We start from the raw sequence: 18,182 nt of genomic DNA, 5'->3' as shown, positions 1-18,182 counted from the left end.
CTTAGCTGCCAACTGTCTCAGAGGCCTTGGGGCTTCCATCATCTAAGTTACTTAAGGTCGGTGTCCGGCAAGGCGCCGTTCCATGCTAGCCGAGCTGGGCAGTAGGTAAAAACGTCATCAAAATGGTCTACAGCACCCGGAGTTCCCAGGAGGTCTCCCATCCAAGTAGTGTCTGAGCCCAGCCCTGCTTTGCTTCCGAGATCAGATGAGATCAGGCGTATCCAAGATCGTATGGCCAGTAGACGCTGCTCGTTCCATCGCCTGGCCAGCCTTTCTTAGGATCTCTTGGTGGCGAGCAATCTGGCCGGGACGAGGCGGGCTCCGAAGGGTCCATGCAAAGGCTATGCCATCCCTACAGGTGTGTTTTGTTTAGCAGTGATTCACCCGCCGCATCAGGTGTTTTCAAAAATGTCTCGGCGCAGAGTCTCCTGCAGGCTAAACCCTTCATCGCGGTAATGTGACAGAAAGAGCAAGCTGGACCCGTACCTTGGGGGCGGAGCGAGACGTCCAGGGGTGAATGAAGGAAGAGGGTGAGATGGTTGCCAGTGACTTTGAGCTGCTCTTCAGGGGGGAGGGTCGTGTTGCCTGAAAAGGTCTTCTGCTTGGGGTTACCTGTGGTTGCCTCCAGCCACGCGGGAGACGCTGTTCCTGGTGAAAAGAAGCCTAGTATTAAAAGTAAAGAAGCAACAATGCTGGAGGCCCACGGTGATCAGAAGGATGCTGGTATTTTGCAGAGATGAAATAGCGCAAGAGAGAAAGCAAATGAAAAAAAGAAAAGAGAATGAATGTGTGCACTTGTGAAAGAGAATGGAAAAAAGGCATAGAGGAGAGTGCCCCCTGCTGGTGGAAGGAAGGAAAAAGCAAAAGCCTACAGCACCTGGTATTCCCAGGCAGTCTCCCATCCAAGTACTAACCAGGCCCAACCCTGCTTAGCATCCAAGATCAAACAAGATCAGGGAGTGTCCAGGGTGGTGGGGCCGTAGGCATAGACAAGCCTCTCACTTGCTGCTTTTCTACTTTGACGTCTGGCTGCCGGCTGCCCTTTCCAGTGCTCAGCAAGACCAGGTCCTTTTGTGCTTTCCCTTCTCTTCAATTTTTTTGCTGGCTTCCTTAAAAGGTCTTGTAGACACAACGCCCCACTCAGAGCCGCTGAGCTCACTGATCGGCTGCAGCGCTGTCGACGGAACGTCAGCTTCACGGCCAATGCCACAGGCCGGGAGCAGAGGCGAGACTCACCGGTAGAACCGGGTAAGGTGAGAAGAGCGCGGTTAGTTGCTTTCTAATAGCCTGCAGCCGGGGATTAACTTTTAATGAAAGGGAACAATCCCTTTGACTGTCTGCAGCGCGCCACACCTAGGAAGCACACTCTCACACACAAGCCAGCATGCACACGTGCTCGCACGTGACAACACCCCCTATCTGCCCCTACAACCTCTTCGTCACCATGCGTCAGACTCTCCTGCCTGTTTTATGATTTCAGGGCCCTAGCAGGAATCACCCCCCCCTCCCCAATTCCTTCCTTGCCCTGAGGTTAGCTCTTTGTCAGCCGTCTGGCTTGGTTACACAAGCTTCTTTGCAGAGAAACATGTTACTTCTGCAGGCCATCGCTAGGCGGCCGGCATCCAAATCCTTCCCTGGGCACCTGCTGAAAGCCTGGCCCCTTCACGGCCCCGGGTGCTTTTAACGACATCATTTCCACACGGCGAGCTGCGGAGTCAATAAGCACTCCTAGTTGTGGCAAGGAGCTCGGTGTCAAGCCTGCGTGAAGAGCGGCGGGGTAGCGTACTTAGCTGCCAACTGTCTCAGAGGCCTTGGGGCTTCCATCATCTAAGTTACTTAAGGTCGGTGTCCGGCAAGGCGCCGTTCCATGCTAGCCGAGCTGGGCAGTAGGACAAAACGTAATCAAAATGGTCTACAGCACCTGGTGTTCCCAGGAGGTATCCCATCCAAGTACTGTCCGAGCCCAGCCCTGCTTTGCTTGCGATATCAGATGAGATTAGGCGTATCCAACGTGGTGTGGCCAGTAGACGCTGCTCGATCCATCGCCCGGCCAGCCTTTCTCAGGATCGCTTGGTGGCGAGCAATCTGGCCGTGACGGGGCGGGCTCCGAAGGGTCCATGCAAAGGCTGTGCCGTCCATACAGGTGTGGTTTGTTTAGAAGTGATTCACCCGCCGCATCAGGTGTCTTCAAAAATGTCTCGGCGCAGGGTCTCCTGCAGGCTAAACCCTTCATCGCCGTAATGTGACAGAAAGATCAAGCTGGACCCGTAACTTGGGGGCGGAGCGAGACGTCCAGGGGTGAATGAAGGAAGAGGGTGAGATGGTTGCCAGTGACATTGAGCTGCTCTTCAGGGGGGAGGGTCGTGTTGCCTGCAAAGGTCTTCTGCTTGGAGTTACCGGTGGTTGCCTCCAGCCACGCGAGAGACGCTGGTCCTGGTGAAAAGGAGCCTAGTATTAAAAGTAAAGAAGCAACAATGCTGGAGGCCCACGGTGATCAGAAGGATGCTGGTATTTTGCAGAGATGAAATAGCGCAAGAGAGAAAGCAAATGAAAAAAAGAAAAGAGAATGAATGTGTGCACTTGTGAAAGGGAATGGAAAAAAGGCATAGAAGAGAGTACCCCCTGCTGGTGGAAGGAAAGAAAAAGCAAAAGCCTACAGCACATGGTATTCCCAGGCAGTCTCCCATCCAAGTACTAACCATGCCCAACCATGCTTAGCTTCCAAGATCAGATGAGATCAGGCGTGTTCAAGGTGGTGTGGCTGTAGGCAGAGACAAGCCTCTCACTTGCTGCTTTTCTACTTTGAAGTCTGGCTGCCGGATGTCCTTTCCAGTGTTCAGCAAGAGCAGGTCCTTTTGTGCTTTCCCTTCTCTTCAATTTATTTGCTGGCTTCCTTAAAAGGTCTTGTAGACACAACGCCCCACTCAGAGCCGCTGAGCTCACTGATCGGCTGCAGCGCTGTCGACGGAACGTCAGCTTCACGGCCAATGCCACAGGCCGGGAGCAAAGGCGAGTCTCACCGGTAGACCCGGGTAGGGTGAGTAGAGCACGGTTAGTTGCTTTCTAATAGCCTGCAGCCGGGGATTAACTTTTAATGAAAGGGAACAATCCCTTTGACTGTCTGCAGCGCGCCACACCTAGGAAGCGCACTCTCACACACAAGCCAGCATGCACACGTGCTCGCACGTGACAACACCCCCTATCTGCCCCTACAACCTCTCGGTCACTATGCGTCAGACTCTCCTGCCTGTTTTATGATTTCAGGGCCCTAGCAGGAATCACCCCCCCCTCCCCAATTCCTTCCGCACCTTCCTTGCCTTCCTTGCACTGAGGTTAGCTCTTTGTCAGCCGTCTGGCTTGGTTACACAAGCTTCTTTGCAGAGAAACATGTTACTTCTGCTGGCCCTCGCTAGGCGGCCGGCATCCAAAACCTTCCCTGGGCACCTGCTGAAAGCCTGGCCCCTTCACGGCCCCGGGTGCTTTTAACGCCATCATTTCCACACGGCGAGCTGCGGAGTCAATAAGCACTCCTAGCCGTGGCAAGGAGCTCGGTGTCAGGCCTGCGTGAAGGCGGCGGGGTAGCGTACATAGCTGCCAACTGTCTCAGAGGCCTTGGGGCTTCCATCATCTAAGTTACTTAAGGTCGGTGTCCGGCAAGGCGCCGTTCCATGCTAGCCGAGCTGGGCAGTAGGACAAAACGTCATCAAAATGGTCTACAGCACCCGGTGTTCCCAGGAGGTATCCCATCCAAGTACTCGCCGAGCCCAGCCCTGCTTTGCTTCCGATATCAGACGAGATCAGGCGTATCCAAGGTGGTATGGCCAGTAGACGCTGCTTGATCCATCGCCCGGCCAGCCTTTCTCAGGATCGCTTGGTGGCGAGCAATCTGGCCGTGACGGGGCGGGCTCCGAAGGGTCCATGCAAAGGCTGTGCCGTCCCTACAGGTGTGGTTTGTTTAGCAGTAATTCACCCTCCGCATCAGGTGTCTTCAAAAATGGCTCGGTGCAGGGTCTCCTGCAGGCTAAACCCTTCATCGCGGTAATGTGACAGAAAGAGCAAGCTGGACCCGTAACTTGGGGGCGGATCGAGACGTCCAGGGGTGAATGAAGGAAGAGGGTGAGATGGTTGCCAGTGACATTGAGCTGCTCTTCAGGGGGGAGGGTCGTGTTGCCTGCAAAGGTCTTCTGCTTGGGGTTACCGGTTGTTGCCTCCAGCCACCCGGGAGACGCTGGTCCTGGTGAAAAGGAGCCTAGTATTAAAAGTAAATAAGCAACAATGCTGGAGGCCCACGGTGATCAGAAGGATGCTGGTATTTTGCAGAGATGAAATAGCGCAAGAGAGAAAGCAAATGAAAAAAAGAAAAGAGAATGAATGTGTGCACTAGAGATGAGCGTTGTTCTACTCGAACTGTTCGCCAATCTCAAATTCGAGCTGTTTTGGGCGGTGTTCGAGCCGTTCGGCGAACACGAACAATTTGAGAAAAATTCGGCTGTTCGAGGTTATGTTCGATAACTGTTCGTGCACCAAAATCATAACTGGATTTTTTCTCAGTAATGATGAAAATTAATGTTAATACGCAGTTTGAGTGTACAGCGGGGTGGGGGGAGGGGCAGGGGATGGATCTCTGCAGGAACAATGAAGATCTCCATTTTTTTTTCTCTTTCCCGCATTTACAGTGGGGAGGTGCAATCTGTCAGCCTATCAGCAGCGCACACACGGAGCGAAGTGCTTTTTTTCACACAAGCAAGGGCATGTGTCATTGGCAGTGTATGTCACATGTCCTTGCCCTATAAGACCAAGCCATTTTCCCCGTCGCCACCATTTTCTCACTGCTGCAGCTGCGTGTTAGACGGCACCGCTGTTGCTGTGTGCGCTATACCTTGTTAATTTCAAGCCAATTTTCGCACAAATATACAGATAGCTTGGGAGTAGGGAATAGTTGTGATTGCAGTCCTTTTAAGGACTAGGTTACAGCATTTCCTACGACTTTTATCAGGCAGGTCTGTGCTCTTAAATAGATAGGTTGTGGGAGTAAAGACTAATTGTAATTGGAGTCCTTTTCAGGACTAGGTTACATCAGTTCCTATCAGTTTTTGCCAGGCAGGTCTGTGCCAGTGCTGTGCAAGTTTTTTTCACAGCATTTGGCTGAATCTAGCAAAGCTAATCCTTTTTGGCCTATTGCAGAGTGTGTTAGTCAGTGGAGTAGCCTATCTGTGTTGCAAGATATACCACCTGTGTATAGAATACCAATTTTTTTACTGCACCTAGTGAAGTAAAATCTTTTGGGCATAGCATCATTCTATTAGTCCATCTATACTGACCTCCATGAGGTTGCAAACTGAATCTAATTTTTTTCTGCATCTAGCTCTGAAAAAATATTTGGCCTTCTAGCAGTGTGTGGGACTTGTTCTATTAGTCCACCTATACTGACCTCCATCAGGTTGCAAACTGAATATATCTTTTTCTGCATCTACCTCTGAAAAAATATTGGGCTTCTAGCTGTGTGTGGGACTTGTTGTATTAGTCCATCTTTACTGACCTCCATCAGGTTGCAAACTGAATATATTTTTTTCTGCATCTACCTCTGAAAAAATATTGGGCTTCTAGCTGTGTGTGGGTCTTGTTCTATTAATCCATCTATACTGACCTCCATCAGGTTGCAAACTGAATATAATTTTTTTCTGCATCTAGCTCTGAAAAAATATTTGGCCTTCTAGTAGTGTGTCGGACTTTCTCTATTAGTCCATCTATACTGACCTCCATCAGGTTGCAAATTAAAAATAATTTTTATCTGCATCTACAGTACCTCTGAAAAAATATTTGGGCTTCTAGCTGTGTGTGGGACTTGTTGTATTAGTCCATCTATACTGACCTCCATCAGGTTGCAAACTGAATATAATTTTTTTCTGCATCTAGCTCTGAAAAAATATTTGGCCTTCTAGTAGTGTGTGGGACTTTCTCTGTTAGTCCATCTATACTGACCTCCATCAGGTTGCAAAACTGAATATATTTTTTTCTGCATCTAGCTCTGAAAAAATATTGGGCTTCTAGCTGTGTGTGGGTCTTGTTCTATTAATCCATCTATACTGACCTCCATCAGGTTGCAAACTGAATATAATTTTTTTCTGCATCTAGCTCTGAAAAAATATTTGGCCTTCTAGTAGTGTGTCGGACTTTCTCTATTAGTCCATCTATACTGACCTCCATCAGGTTGCAAACTGAATATATTTTTTTCTGCATCTACCTCTGAAAAAATATTGGGCTTCTAGCTGTGTGTGGGACTTGATGTATTAGTCCATCTATACTGACCTCCATCAGGTTGCAAATTTAATATAATTTTTTTCTGCATCTAACCCAGCCAATAGTTTTGGCCTAATACCACAGTTTGGCCACTCAGCTCTGCTCGGTTACCATCCATTGTTTTTTTGTGCAAACAACTCCAGAGTTGTGAATTAGTTAACCACCAAAATGAGTGGAAAAAGGCCTGCTGCTGGTGGAAAGGGGAATAGGCGTGTTGGGAAGGGGAAAAAAGGTTGTGTCCTTGGGGTAGGTGTTAAAGCAACAGTAACATCTGCAGAAGAAAGACCATCTTCCAGCCAAACTAAAATGTCTACTTCTTTTAGCGGACAATGTGATAAGAACCCTTTCTTACGGCCACGCTAATCGCTACAAATTCCAGATGAGGCACAAAAACAGCAGGTGCTTCAACGGATATCAAGTGCTCCTTTAAGTGGGCTCTCCTCCACATCAACTTCAACATCACAAATACTCCAGTCCTCAAAGGTGTCACCCAAATCGCACTTGCTTCCTCACAGCTCCCAAATCTCCAGCTGCCCGTCTGAGTATGAGGTAGAACAGATGGTTGAGTCTGCAGAGCTGTTTACTCATACTATAGCCTGGGAATCAGAGGTCGACTCCAGCGCTTCTGTGAATCCAGACGAGGAAATGATCTGCACTGATGCCCAGAATCTTTATGAGTCGGATCCAGGACCAGACGCAGAAGGTTCTGACCATAATGTAGACCCTCATTCCCAAACTGTAACTCCTGTTGGTGGAGACAATGAGGAAGACGATGATAAGACTCAAATACCTGATTGGAGCGATAACTTTAGTTTTTTGTCAGGGCAGGAACAGGTTGGCTCTGAGGACGACGGGTGTGATAACGCACAGGGTGATGATGATGAGGTTGGAGATCCCACTTACTGTCAACCCACAGTCAGCCAAGAGATGAGGTCAGCAGAGGAGGTGGAGGAAGATGCTAGTGACGACGAGGTCAGGTTGCGCCTTCCTGGACAGAGACGTAGTACTGGAAGCACGTCAACAACTGCATCCTCAAACACAACTCTGCCTCTCACCACAAGTCGTGGTGGCTCTTCAGGTCGCATGGGTGCTAAGCCTTGCATAGCCTGGGCATTTTTTCAGATCGATAAAGATGACCCAACTCGTGTTATCTGTAACATTTGTCAGCAAAAGCTAAGTAGAGGCCAAAAAATACATAGTTTGAGTACTTCATGCATGAACCGGCACATGGACATGAAGCATAAGTTGCAGTGGGAAGCTCAGTGTGCTACAATGCGGCCTAGCCGGCCGGGCCAACCAACGTCTGCCATATCTTGTGCATCCGCGGCCTCTTCATCCTCTGTGACTGGGGGGACAGCAGTCACACCTGTTTTGGGGCACAGACCTGCCACCTCTTTACCCGCAACAGCCAGCGTGATTGGCAGGTCATCATTTTCTTTGGAGGTGGGAACACCAGCTGGTGTTGAGCGCTGTCCGACATCGATAGCACCACCTTTGGATCAAGGCAACCTAACATGTCCGCCTGCATCTTCCTCACAGACCGGCAGTTTGCCGGGGACACCCTTATCAACCCCGTCTAAGCACAATAGCCAGCCCTCGGTCCCTCAGATGTGGACAAGTAAAAGACCATTTCCTCCTAGCCATGAGAAAGCTAAGAGGTTGAATTTCACCATCTGCAAGCTCTTGGCTACAGAAATGCTGCCTTTCCGCCTGGTGGACACAGAGGATTTTCGAGACCTTATGTCCGTCGCAGTGCCCCAGTACCAGATGCCCAGTCGGCACTACTTCTCAAAGAAAGGTGTGCCTGCGCTCCACCAGCATGTCGCACACAACATCACCGCTTCTTTGAGAAACTCTGTGTGTGACAGGGTGCATTTCACCACAGACACTTGGACGAGTAGGCATGGACAGGGGCGTTACATGTCGCTGACTGGGCACTGGGTAACTATGGTGACAGCAGGACAAGGGGCTGCTCTCCAAGTCTTGCCGTCCCCACGAGTTGTGCGTCAATCCTCTTTATGTCAAAGTTCCTCCACTGCTTCTGCCTCCTCAACCTCCTCTCTGTCTTCCACCTGCACCCAAAGCCTGTCTGGTCATGCCACAAGCTTTCTAACTGCGCAGAAGGGATCCTGCACACCTCCTTACTATGCTGGCAGTAGGGCTCAACGTCATCAGGCGGTTTTTACATTGAAATGTCTGGGAAATGTGAGTCACACAGCTGAGGAGTTGTGGTCAGCTCTGGAGAACCAATTTCATGAATGGTTGTCTCCACTGGACCTGAAACCAGGGAAGGCCGTGTGCGACAATGCTGCAAACCTGGGTGCGGCCCTTCGCCGGGGTAATGTCACACACGTGCCTTGTATGGCTCACGTGTTGAACCTGGTTGTCCAGCAATTTTTAGCCCACTATCCCAGACTAGATGGCCTTCTGCAGAGGGCACGGTCGCTGTGTGCTCACTTCCGCCGTTCGCATCCCGCAGCTCAGCGACTTACATCTCTACAGAAGTCGTTGGGCCTGCCACTTCACCGGCTAAAATGCGATGTGCCTACCCGGTGGAATTCAACTCTGCACATGTTGCAGCGACTGTGGCAGCACCGACAAGCCCTGGTGCAATACGTTCTGACGTATAGCCTGGGCCAACGAGATTCAGAGGTGGGGCAAATCACGCTGGAGGAGTGGTCTCAGATCAGGGACCTATGCACCCTTCTGCACAGTTTTGAAATGGCGACGAAGATGTTTAGTGCTGACGATGCCATTATCAGCATGACTATTCCGGTGATTTACATGCTGGAGCACATGTTAAACAGAATTCGGAGTCAGGTGGTGGCACAAGAGGAGGTGGAGGAAGTAGAGGAGGAGGAGTTGTATGCGGAATGGCTAACATCTGCAAGGTCCAGACGGTCGGCAGCACCAAGGCGGCAGGCATGTGAGGGTGGGGGAGATGGTTTTACCAGGGCGCATGGTAGCAGCCAAACTAGTGAGGAAGGTGCAGGAGCCCAGGAAGAAGTGGAGGACGAACTGATGGAAGACTCATCAGATGAGGGAGACCTTGATCACATTTCTGTTGTGCGAGGTTGGGGGGAGAGGACAGAGGAAGGAAGCATGATTGTTACCTCGCCACCAACACAACAGGGACTTGGTGCTCCTGGATGCGCAACACACATGAGTGCCTTCTTGCTGCACTACCTGCAACATGACCCTCGAATTGTGAGAATTAGAAATAATCCTGACTACTGGGTTGCCACACTGTTAGATCCCCGGTACAAAAGTAAATTTGCAGAAATTATTCCTGCCATAGAAAGGGATGCACGCATGTAGGAGTATCAGCAGAGACTGTTGCAGAATCTTACATGTGCTTTTCCACAAAATACCAGTGGTGCACGTAGTGAATCTCACAGTTCCAACTTGCCAACCGTGGGACCGTCAAGTGTTCAGCACTCAAACCGTAACAGAACCACAGTATCTGCTGGTAACATCAATTTTGCGGAATCATTTCACCACTTTTTTAGCCCATCCTTTGCAAGGCCACAGGAGACAAGAAGTCTGACACATAGTCAACGCCTAGATACGATGGTACAGGAGTATCTCCAAGTAAACATTGAAGCCACGACTGTGTCACTGGACCCTTGCTCTTTTTGGGCTTCCAATCTGGATAAATGGCCGGAGCTAGCCACTTACGCCTTGGAGATCTTCTCATGCCCCGCAGCCAGCGTTCTGTCTGAACGTGTGTTCAGCGCTGCTGGTGGTGTGCTGACAGATAAGCGCACGCGGCTCTCCACTGATAATGTACACAGACTCACGTTCATAAAGATGAACAAATCATGGATCCGAAACGACTTTTCTACCCCTGTGTCATCCTGGGGAGAGTAAAAGTTTGATGATTGGTTAAAATCACCCTACCAACCGTTTTAAGCTTTCAAATTACTAATCATGTTTATCTGTATCTTGACCGGAAAATAATTTGGGCTTTGTAGCAGTGTGCAGCACTGATCCTATTAGGCCATCTATAATAAGCTCCACCAGATTTAAAATTAAAAATAATTTTTAGCTGCATCTAGCCCGGAAAATAATTTTGGGGCTCCGAGATGCGCAAGACACATAAGTGCCTTCTTGCTGCACTACCTGCAGCATGACCCTCATATTGTCAGAATTCGAAGTAATCATGACTACTGGGTTGCTACACTCTTAGATCCCCCAAACTTTTCGATCAACCTTTTCATTTTAATAAAGACCAAAAAAATGGTCATTTTTGAAATTATAAGCATTAGCAGGTTGTTAGAAACTGAAATCAAACAGTTTTCAACTCAAAACTTTATTCTAGGTGATGTTACATTTTCACATAGGACCCCTTGTTCGAAAGGAGCTTCTGAACTCTCTCGTCCATTGAATTTGTCAGGTTTTGGATGGTTTCTGCTTCAATTGTTTTGCATGAGGACAGAATACCCTCCCAGAGTTGTTGCTTAGATGTGAACTGCCTCCCGCCATCATAGACACTCCTTTTAATGATGCTCCAAAGGTTCTGAATGGGGTAGAGGTCAGGGGAGCATGGGGGTCACACCATAAGTTTGTCCCCTTTTATGCCCATATCAGCCAGAGATGCAGATGTTTTATGTGCAGCATGAGATGGTGCATTATCATGCAGAAAAATGATCTTGCTGTGAAATACACGGTTCTTCTTCTTGAACCATGGCAGGAAGTGCTGTTTGAGAAAATCCACATACATTATGGAGTTCATCTTTGTAGCGCCGGCGTCCCTGCCCTCTGCTAGGCAGGGACGCTGTTCCCCTCACCTCCCTGCTCCGTGCCCGGTGTCCTCCTCCCGCTCTGCTGGCAGCGCGTGCTCCTTCCCGGCCACTGTGCTTAGGGCGCGCGCGCACGCTCTCCCTCCCTCTTAAAGGGGCCGCGCGCGCCGTCCTAAGGAGTCCCCGGCCAATGGCCGGAGGACTTCACCATATATAAGGCACCTCCTCCAAAATGGAGGTGCCCGAGCAATGTTGTTGCACTGTTCACTACTCTGCTTCAGCCCTCAGGTCCCGTTGCCAGTTACCTGCCAGATACCTGCCAGATTCCTGCCAGCTTGCTGTCTTATTCCTGCCTGATATTCCGCTACCTGCCTGCTAGCCTGAGGTCCGACGGTCTGCCTTACAACTCCTGTCAGTCTGTCTATGGACCAGCTTGCCCGCTCACCTGGGAGCGCACTTCAGCTACCTGCCTGCTTGCCTGAGGTCCGACGGTCTGCCTTCCAACTCCTGTCAGTCTGGCTATGGACCAGCTTGCCCGCTCACCTGGGAGCGCTCATCTGCTGCCTGTCCGTTAGCCTACCTGGAGGCTCTGCCGTCACGTGCTGTGACCACCCGCTTATCCAGAGACTCTCGCCCGCTCATCTGGGAGCGCTCATCTGCCGCCTGTCTGTTGGTCTTCCTGGAGGCTCCACCGTCACATGCTGTGACCACTCGTTTATCCAGAGACTCTCGCCTGCTCACCTGGGAGCTCAAGTCTACCATCAGCCGCCACAGGTCGTACCAACCCTTTACCCAGAGACTGCCCCGGTCACTTGCCGTGACCATCTGCCCGTTCTTCCAGAGACTGTCCCGGTCACTTGCCGTGACCATCTGCCCGTTCACCCAGAGACTGCCCCAGTCACTTGCCGTGATCTCCTGCCCGTTCTTCCAGAGACTGTCCCGGTCACTTGCCGTGACCATCTGCCCGTTCACCCAGAGACTGCCCCAGTCACTTGTCGTAATCTCCTGCCCGTTCTTCCAGAGACTGTCCCGGTCACCTGCTGTGACTGCCTGCCTGGTCGCCACCCGCTCCCTTACAAGGACCGCCCCCTTGTATAGTAGCTCAGAGGTTCCGCCTCCCAGACCCGTTACAATCTTTAGCGCCTTCAGGGATCCTAAAGGGGCCGACAATCTCTCTCCCCATGATTCCAGCCCAAAACATTACTCCACCTCCTCCTTGTTGGCGCTGTAGCCGTGTTTGCGTGGGGTGTCCATCAACCAGCCATCCTCCACTCCATCCATCTGGACTATCGAGCGCTGCACGGCACTCATCCGTGAACAAAACAGTTTTGAAATCAGTCTTTATGTAATGTTTGGCCCACTGGAGCCGTTTCTGCTTGTGTGAAGTGGATAGAGGAGGTCGACAGGATGGCGTATGCACAGCTGCAAACCTCTGAAGGACCCTGCATCTTGTTGTTCGGGGGACGTTGGAGGCACAAGCAGCTTCAAAAACTTGTCTGCTGCTATGACAAGGCTTTTTTGCCGCTGCTCTTTCAACCTGACATAATTGCCTGTAGGAAAGAGTCCTCAATTTGCCCTTATCAGCACGCACACGTGTGTACTGTGAATCAGCTACATACTTCTTGATTGCCAAGACACTTCATCCTGATCATCGCACAATGTTGATTGTAGTCATGCCTTGACCTAAACACTCCACAATTTGTTGCTTCTCAGCAGCCGACACATCCTTTTTCTTTCCCATTTTGGCAGAAAATGTAGGCTGCTTAATAATGTGAGAGAGCCTTCTTAAGTAGTCTTGCCTTTCATTGGACACACCTGCCAAACTAATTAGCACAGGTGTCTGCAATTGCTTACAGTGATATAAAGAGCCCTGACACACATCACCATCAATTAGTTTAACTGACAAACAAACAAATTCTTCCCTTATCACTCCTAAACACTTTTTGCATAATAATTTGGAACGCAGTGTACATGTGCTTTTTCACAAAACACCAGTGGTTCACGTAATGAATCTTACAGTTCTAACTTGCCAACCGTGGTCTGTATGGAATTGTTCAATAAAGGGCCCAAAATTAAGATAACATAGATGGGAGAGGTCTCTATGAATAGGAATTCCTAAGTATTTGATACCCTGTGAGGGCCAGGCAAAGGGAAAGTTGGACTGGATGGAATCCTATATGGATTTGGGGAGGGAGACATCGAGGGCCTCAGACTTCGCTGCATTGATTTTAAAATTTTACCATGTAACAAAGTGATCTATTTCAGCCATAACAGCAGGGATGGATATATGTGATTGAGTGATATATACTAGGACATCATCAGCAAATAGAGAGCACTTGTACTCGGTGCCTCCCACCTCAATCCACCTGATATTGGGGTTATGGCGAATTGATGAGAGCAGGTGCTCCGTCACTAGGATGTATAAGAGAGGGGACAGAGGACATCCCTGCCTTGTCCCATTGGTGATTGTGAAAGGTGATGAAAATGTTCTAACGCACCCCCTGGGCCTTGGGACACCCGGAGCCGGACCCTTTTTGGTGGATGCTGGTGGTTGTAGTCTTCGTGGCGGCGACCCGGTTCCGTGGCTCAGGGCGGTCAAACCAGTGGCGGAACTATTTATGTGGTTTTGATGTTTAAATGTCCGACTACGCCACCCGTGGATTGCGGTCAGAGTGAACCGCCGCTACAGGGCAGACCGCTGAGGCTGGTGTTGTGGGTGCAGCAGAGCGTAGCATAACTCCCCACGGGAGGAGTATAGCCTCAGGGCAGTGTATGCGGAGGATGGGGGTGATAGTGCAGGGCAGCAGCAGTAACGACACGGAGTCAGTGATGCAGTCCAGGGCCTTTACTCACAGTTCTTATTATCCAGACCACGTCTGCAGGTAACGGCTGCCCACGTCGTACTGTGCTCACCAGGTGAGGGGCTCAGACAACTCCCAGATAACTTTGGAGCACTTCACAGGACCCCCTTTGTGTGTCCTTTGTCTGGCCTTTCTTACCAACACTTCTGTCCGGCTGCCTCGGGCCTCCTCTTGGTAAACTTGGCGCCAGTTTCCCTGACCCTATGTGGTGCCTTCCTAGCGGGTGTAGCGAGGGGCTGCGCCACATAAAATGTCAGAGCCTCCGGTTTCTAGCTGAGGGTCGTTTCCTGCCTCCACTAGTTCGGGGACCGGTCTCCCCCTTTGGCCTGACCCCTCCACGCAGGTGGATTCGGGCGTGCGGTGGCGACTCGCCCGTCCGCACCCCTGGGATCCCTTCATTCCTCGTTCCTGGAGCCTTCTCCGCTCCTCTTCCTTCCTTCTCCCTCTTCCAGGCCTGGGCCTCTGTTACTAGGCCCGCCTCCGGAGCAGAGCTCATGCAGAGCCCCTGCTCCCTGCCACTTCTGCTCAGACTTCTCTGCACTGAACTAAGATGGTGCCCACCTTTTATACTCCCTTCTCAATGCACCCAGGAACTGCTTCCTCCCTGCTCCTGCACTACAGGGTTCCCCTTCCTCAGTGTTCCCTCCCCCCACTCCAGCCAGGGACAGGGACTGTCGTGCCCATCTCAGGGGCATATTGGTCGCCCTGCCCCACGGCAATGTGGTGTAATGCATGCAGGTGTCGGGTCCTGATCCACACTCCATCCTTACCTGAGAGTGAGATATCACACCTCTGGGTGAGGTGCAATACGTCTGTAGCAACCGAGCCCTCAGGGTGCTACAGTTCCATTTATATTCAGCCTAGGTGACGTATTGCGATACAGGGCCGTGATTTTGGCTATAAAAGGGTCCCCTAGACCCCTACCCCAAGCTTTTTAAGAGAATCATATATGGCATGCCAGGAGACTCTATGGAATGCTTTCTCAGCATCCAACGAGAGTATCTAATTACAAATTTTTAACTGCATCTAGCCCAGGAAATACTTTGTGCCTAGTAGCAGTGTCTGCTAGTCAGCGGATTATCCCGGCTGTTAAGCAAGCTAGACCACCTGTAGTTTAGACACTTAATTTTTTCAAAGGAAATGCTTCGGGACCATGGGATACTTAGTGAAAAGCATCAGGAGGCACCCCAAGGCATAGGGGCTGGGACTGGCAGTAGGATGCCTTGCGGTGGACAGCCGAGCTCGATCCTTATAAAAGCTTTTTAACTGCAGCAGCTTTAGTGGACGCTACTGGAGCTGGAATTACCACGGCTGCTGGCATGAGACTTGCCCTCCAATAGATCCTTGTAAATGGATTTAAAGTGTATTCATTCAAATTAGAGAGACAATTTAAATTAAAAAGCTTAGAGCTGCCTCCACCACAGGGGGGCTCGCTCGACCCACCAGCGGACAGGCACCAGTATTGGGAGAGGGGGGCTGGCCGTCAGGGTTCACCGCGGCTCTGGCACAAACCCGGCGACACGGAGGTGGCACGGGCAGGAGCGAACTGGCCGTATCGGCTTCTCACTTTTTGGATTTTAGAAGGGCATGACATGCCTATATGTGTGTCTCCCCCTCCTTTTACTCCTCCACCTCTTTTATTTTCGCATGACTATATGTACTTGTCACTTTTCCATGTGTTAGTTATGTCTTCTGAGCAGTTTGTCAGCTTTTGGACACCTTTGAATGTGTTTTCTATGTGTTTCTATGTGTTTTTGATTGCCTGCCATTGGTTTTAACGGTGTTCGAGGGTGTTCGACGAACCGAACCGAACTCGAACACTACGGGGGTGGCTCAACACTAGTGTGCACTTGTGAAAGGGAATAGAAAAAAGGCATAGAGGAGAGTGCCCCCTGCTGGTGGAAGGAAGGAAAAAGCAAAAGCCTACAGTGCCTGGTATTCCCAGGTGGTCTCCCATCCAAGTACTAACCAGGCCCAACCCTGCTTAGCTTCCAAAATTAGACAAGATCGGGCGTGTTCAGGGTGGTTTGGCGGTAGGCACTGGCAAGCCTCTCACTTGCTGCTTTTCTACTTTCAAGGCACAGACAAGCCTCTCACTTGCTGCTTTTCTACTTTGACGTCTGGCTGCTGGCTGCCCTTTCCAGTGCTCAGCAAGACCAGGTCCTTTTGTGCTTTCCCTTTTCTTCAATTTTTTGGCTGGCTTCCTTAAAAGGTCTTGTAGACTCAACGCCCCACTCAGAGCCGCTGAGCTCACTGATCGGCTGCAGCGCTGTCGACGGAACGTCAGCTTCACGGCCAATGCCACAGGCCGGGAGCAGAGGCGAGACTCACCTGTAGACCCGGGTAGGGTGAGTAGAGCGCGGTTAGTTGCTTTCTAATAGGCTGCAGCCGGGGATTAACTTTTAATGAAAGGGAACAATCCCTTTGACTGTCTGCAGCGCGCCACACCTAGGAAGCGCACTCTCACACACAAGCCAGCATGCACACGTGCTCGCACGTGATAACACCCCCTATCTGCCTCTACAACCTCTCCGTCACCATGCGTCAGACTCTCCTGCCTGTTTTATGATTTCAGGGCCCTAGCAGGAATCACCCCCCCCTCCCCAATTCCTTCCGCACCTTCCTTGCCTTCCTTGCACTGAGGTTAGCTCTTTGGCAGCCGTCTGGCTTGGTTACACAAGCTTCTTTGCAGAGAATCATGTTACTTCTGCTGGCCCTCGCTAGGCAGCCGGCATCCAAAACCTTCCCTGGGCACCTGCTGAAAGCCTGGCCCCTTCACGCCCCCGGGTGCTTTTAACACCATCATTTCCACACGGCGAGCTGCGGAGTCAATAAGCACTCCTAGCCGTGGCCAGGAGCTCTGTGTCAGGCCTGCGTGAAGGCGGCAGGGTAGCGTACTTAGCTGCCAACTGGCTCAGAGGCCTTGGGGCTTCCATCAACTAAGTTACTTAAGGTCGGTGTCCGGCAAGGCGCCGTTCCATGCTAGCCGAGCTGGGCAGTAGGGCAAAACTTCATCAAAATGGTTTACAGCACCCGGTGTTCCTAGGAGTTATCCCATCCAAGTACTGTACGAGCCCAGCCCTGCTTTGCTTCCGAGATCAGACGAGATCAGGCGTATCCAAGGTGGTATGGCCAGTAGACGCTGCTCAATCCATCACCCGGCCAGCCTTTCTCAGGATCGCTTGGTGGCGAGCAATCTGGCCGTGACGGGGTAGGCTCCGAAGGGTCCATGCAAAGGCTGTGCCATCCCTACAGGTGTGGTTTATTTAGCAGTGATTCACCCGCCGCATCAGGTGTCTTCAAAAATGTCTCGGCGCAGGGTCTCCTGCAGGCTAAACCCTTCATCGCGGTAATGTGACAGAAAGAGCAAGCTGGACCCGTAACTTGGGGACGGAGCGAGACGTCCAGGGGTGAATGAAGGAAGAGGGTGAGATGCTTGCCAATGACTTTGAGCTGCTCTTCAGGGGGGAGGGTCGTGTTGCCTGCAAAGGTCTTCTGCTTGGGGTTACCGGTGGTTGCCTCCAGCCACGCGAGAGATGCTGGTCCTGGTGAAAAGGAGCCTAGTATTAAAAGTAAAGAAGCAACAATGCTGGAGGCCCACGGTGATCAGAAGGATGGTGGTATTTTGCAGAGAAGAAATAGCGCAAGAGAGAAAGCAAATGAAAAAAAGAAAAGAGAATAAATGTGTGCACTTGTGAAAGGGAATGGAAAAAAGGCATAGAAGAGAGTGCCCCCTGCTGGTGGAAGGAAGGAAAAAGCAAAAGCCTACAGCACCTGGCATTCCCAGGCGGTCTCTGTTAAATGGTTAATTATGGAAATTCATTTGGAATGTTAATCGATAATCATTTTTCTGAGTTCTATGCCTCAGCCATCGTGTCTAGTTGACATGCGCTATTTGTATGTGTATTTTTGGTTCACTACCATATGTAGAACAGTTGTCCATACGACTGGCTATAAAAGCCCATGGTACAGAAAGGGGGGGCTCTCTTGCTCTGCCCACCCCACAAGACACAGGTGAGAAGCAGATGACATGTAGGCCTGGACACATGCTGGACAAAGACATGATTTACCAGCCAGGATCCAAGGAAAGATGGGTGAATCTCAACAATTAAGCTAATTATGGATAAATGGACAATTACTTTATAAATAATTATTGTATGTACCTGCTGCAATCTGATTCTTTTTAATGGACAATCCAAGAATAAATAGATACATTTTTTTATAAGAATATCGTGATATTGATACTTTGAGAAGTCCTCAGTAGAAAAAAATAATACAG

General features: G+C 50.5%; 1 non-coding gene and 6 pseudogenes across 1 annotated transcript; all 7 read right to left on the bottom strand.

The window, feature by feature from the left end:
- Positions 1–124: 124 nt before the first annotated feature.
- LOC141269561 (5S ribosomal RNA) lies at positions 125–244 on the bottom strand (annotated as a pseudogene).
- Positions 245–865: 621 nt separating this feature from the next.
- On the bottom strand, positions 866–985 carry LOC141268411 (5S ribosomal RNA; annotated as a pseudogene).
- Positions 986–1,909: 924 nt separating this feature from the next.
- LOC141270207 (5S ribosomal RNA) lies at positions 1,910–2,029 on the bottom strand (annotated as a pseudogene).
- A 621-nt stretch (positions 2,030–2,650) lies between these two features.
- Positions 2,651–2,769, bottom strand: LOC141266588 (5S ribosomal RNA). Its single transcript, XR_012320620.1, has one exon. It is a non-coding gene; the product is annotated as a 5S ribosomal RNA (ribosomal RNA).
- Positions 2,770–3,710: 941 nt separating this feature from the next.
- LOC141268311 (5S ribosomal RNA) lies at positions 3,711–3,830 on the bottom strand (annotated as a pseudogene).
- An 11,993-nt stretch (positions 3,831–15,823) lies between these two features.
- LOC141268546 (5S ribosomal RNA) lies at positions 15,824–15,942 on the bottom strand (annotated as a pseudogene).
- A 982-nt stretch (positions 15,943–16,924) lies between these two features.
- Positions 16,925–17,044, bottom strand: LOC141269797 (5S ribosomal RNA; annotated as a pseudogene).
- Positions 17,045–18,182: the final 1,138 nt, after the last annotated feature.

The sequence above is a fragment of the Phyllobates terribilis genome, unplaced genomic scaffold, assembly GCF_046119375.1.
Source record: "Phyllobates terribilis strain yellow unplaced genomic scaffold, ASM4611937v1 Scaffold_4__5_contigs__length_816908805, whole genome shotgun sequence".
In the NCBI taxonomy this organism is placed as follows: domain Eukaryota; kingdom Metazoa; phylum Chordata; class Amphibia; order Anura; family Dendrobatidae; genus Phyllobates; species Phyllobates terribilis.
Note: the sequence above shows the minus strand (reverse complement) of the source record. Positions and strands in the feature narration are given on the sequence as shown.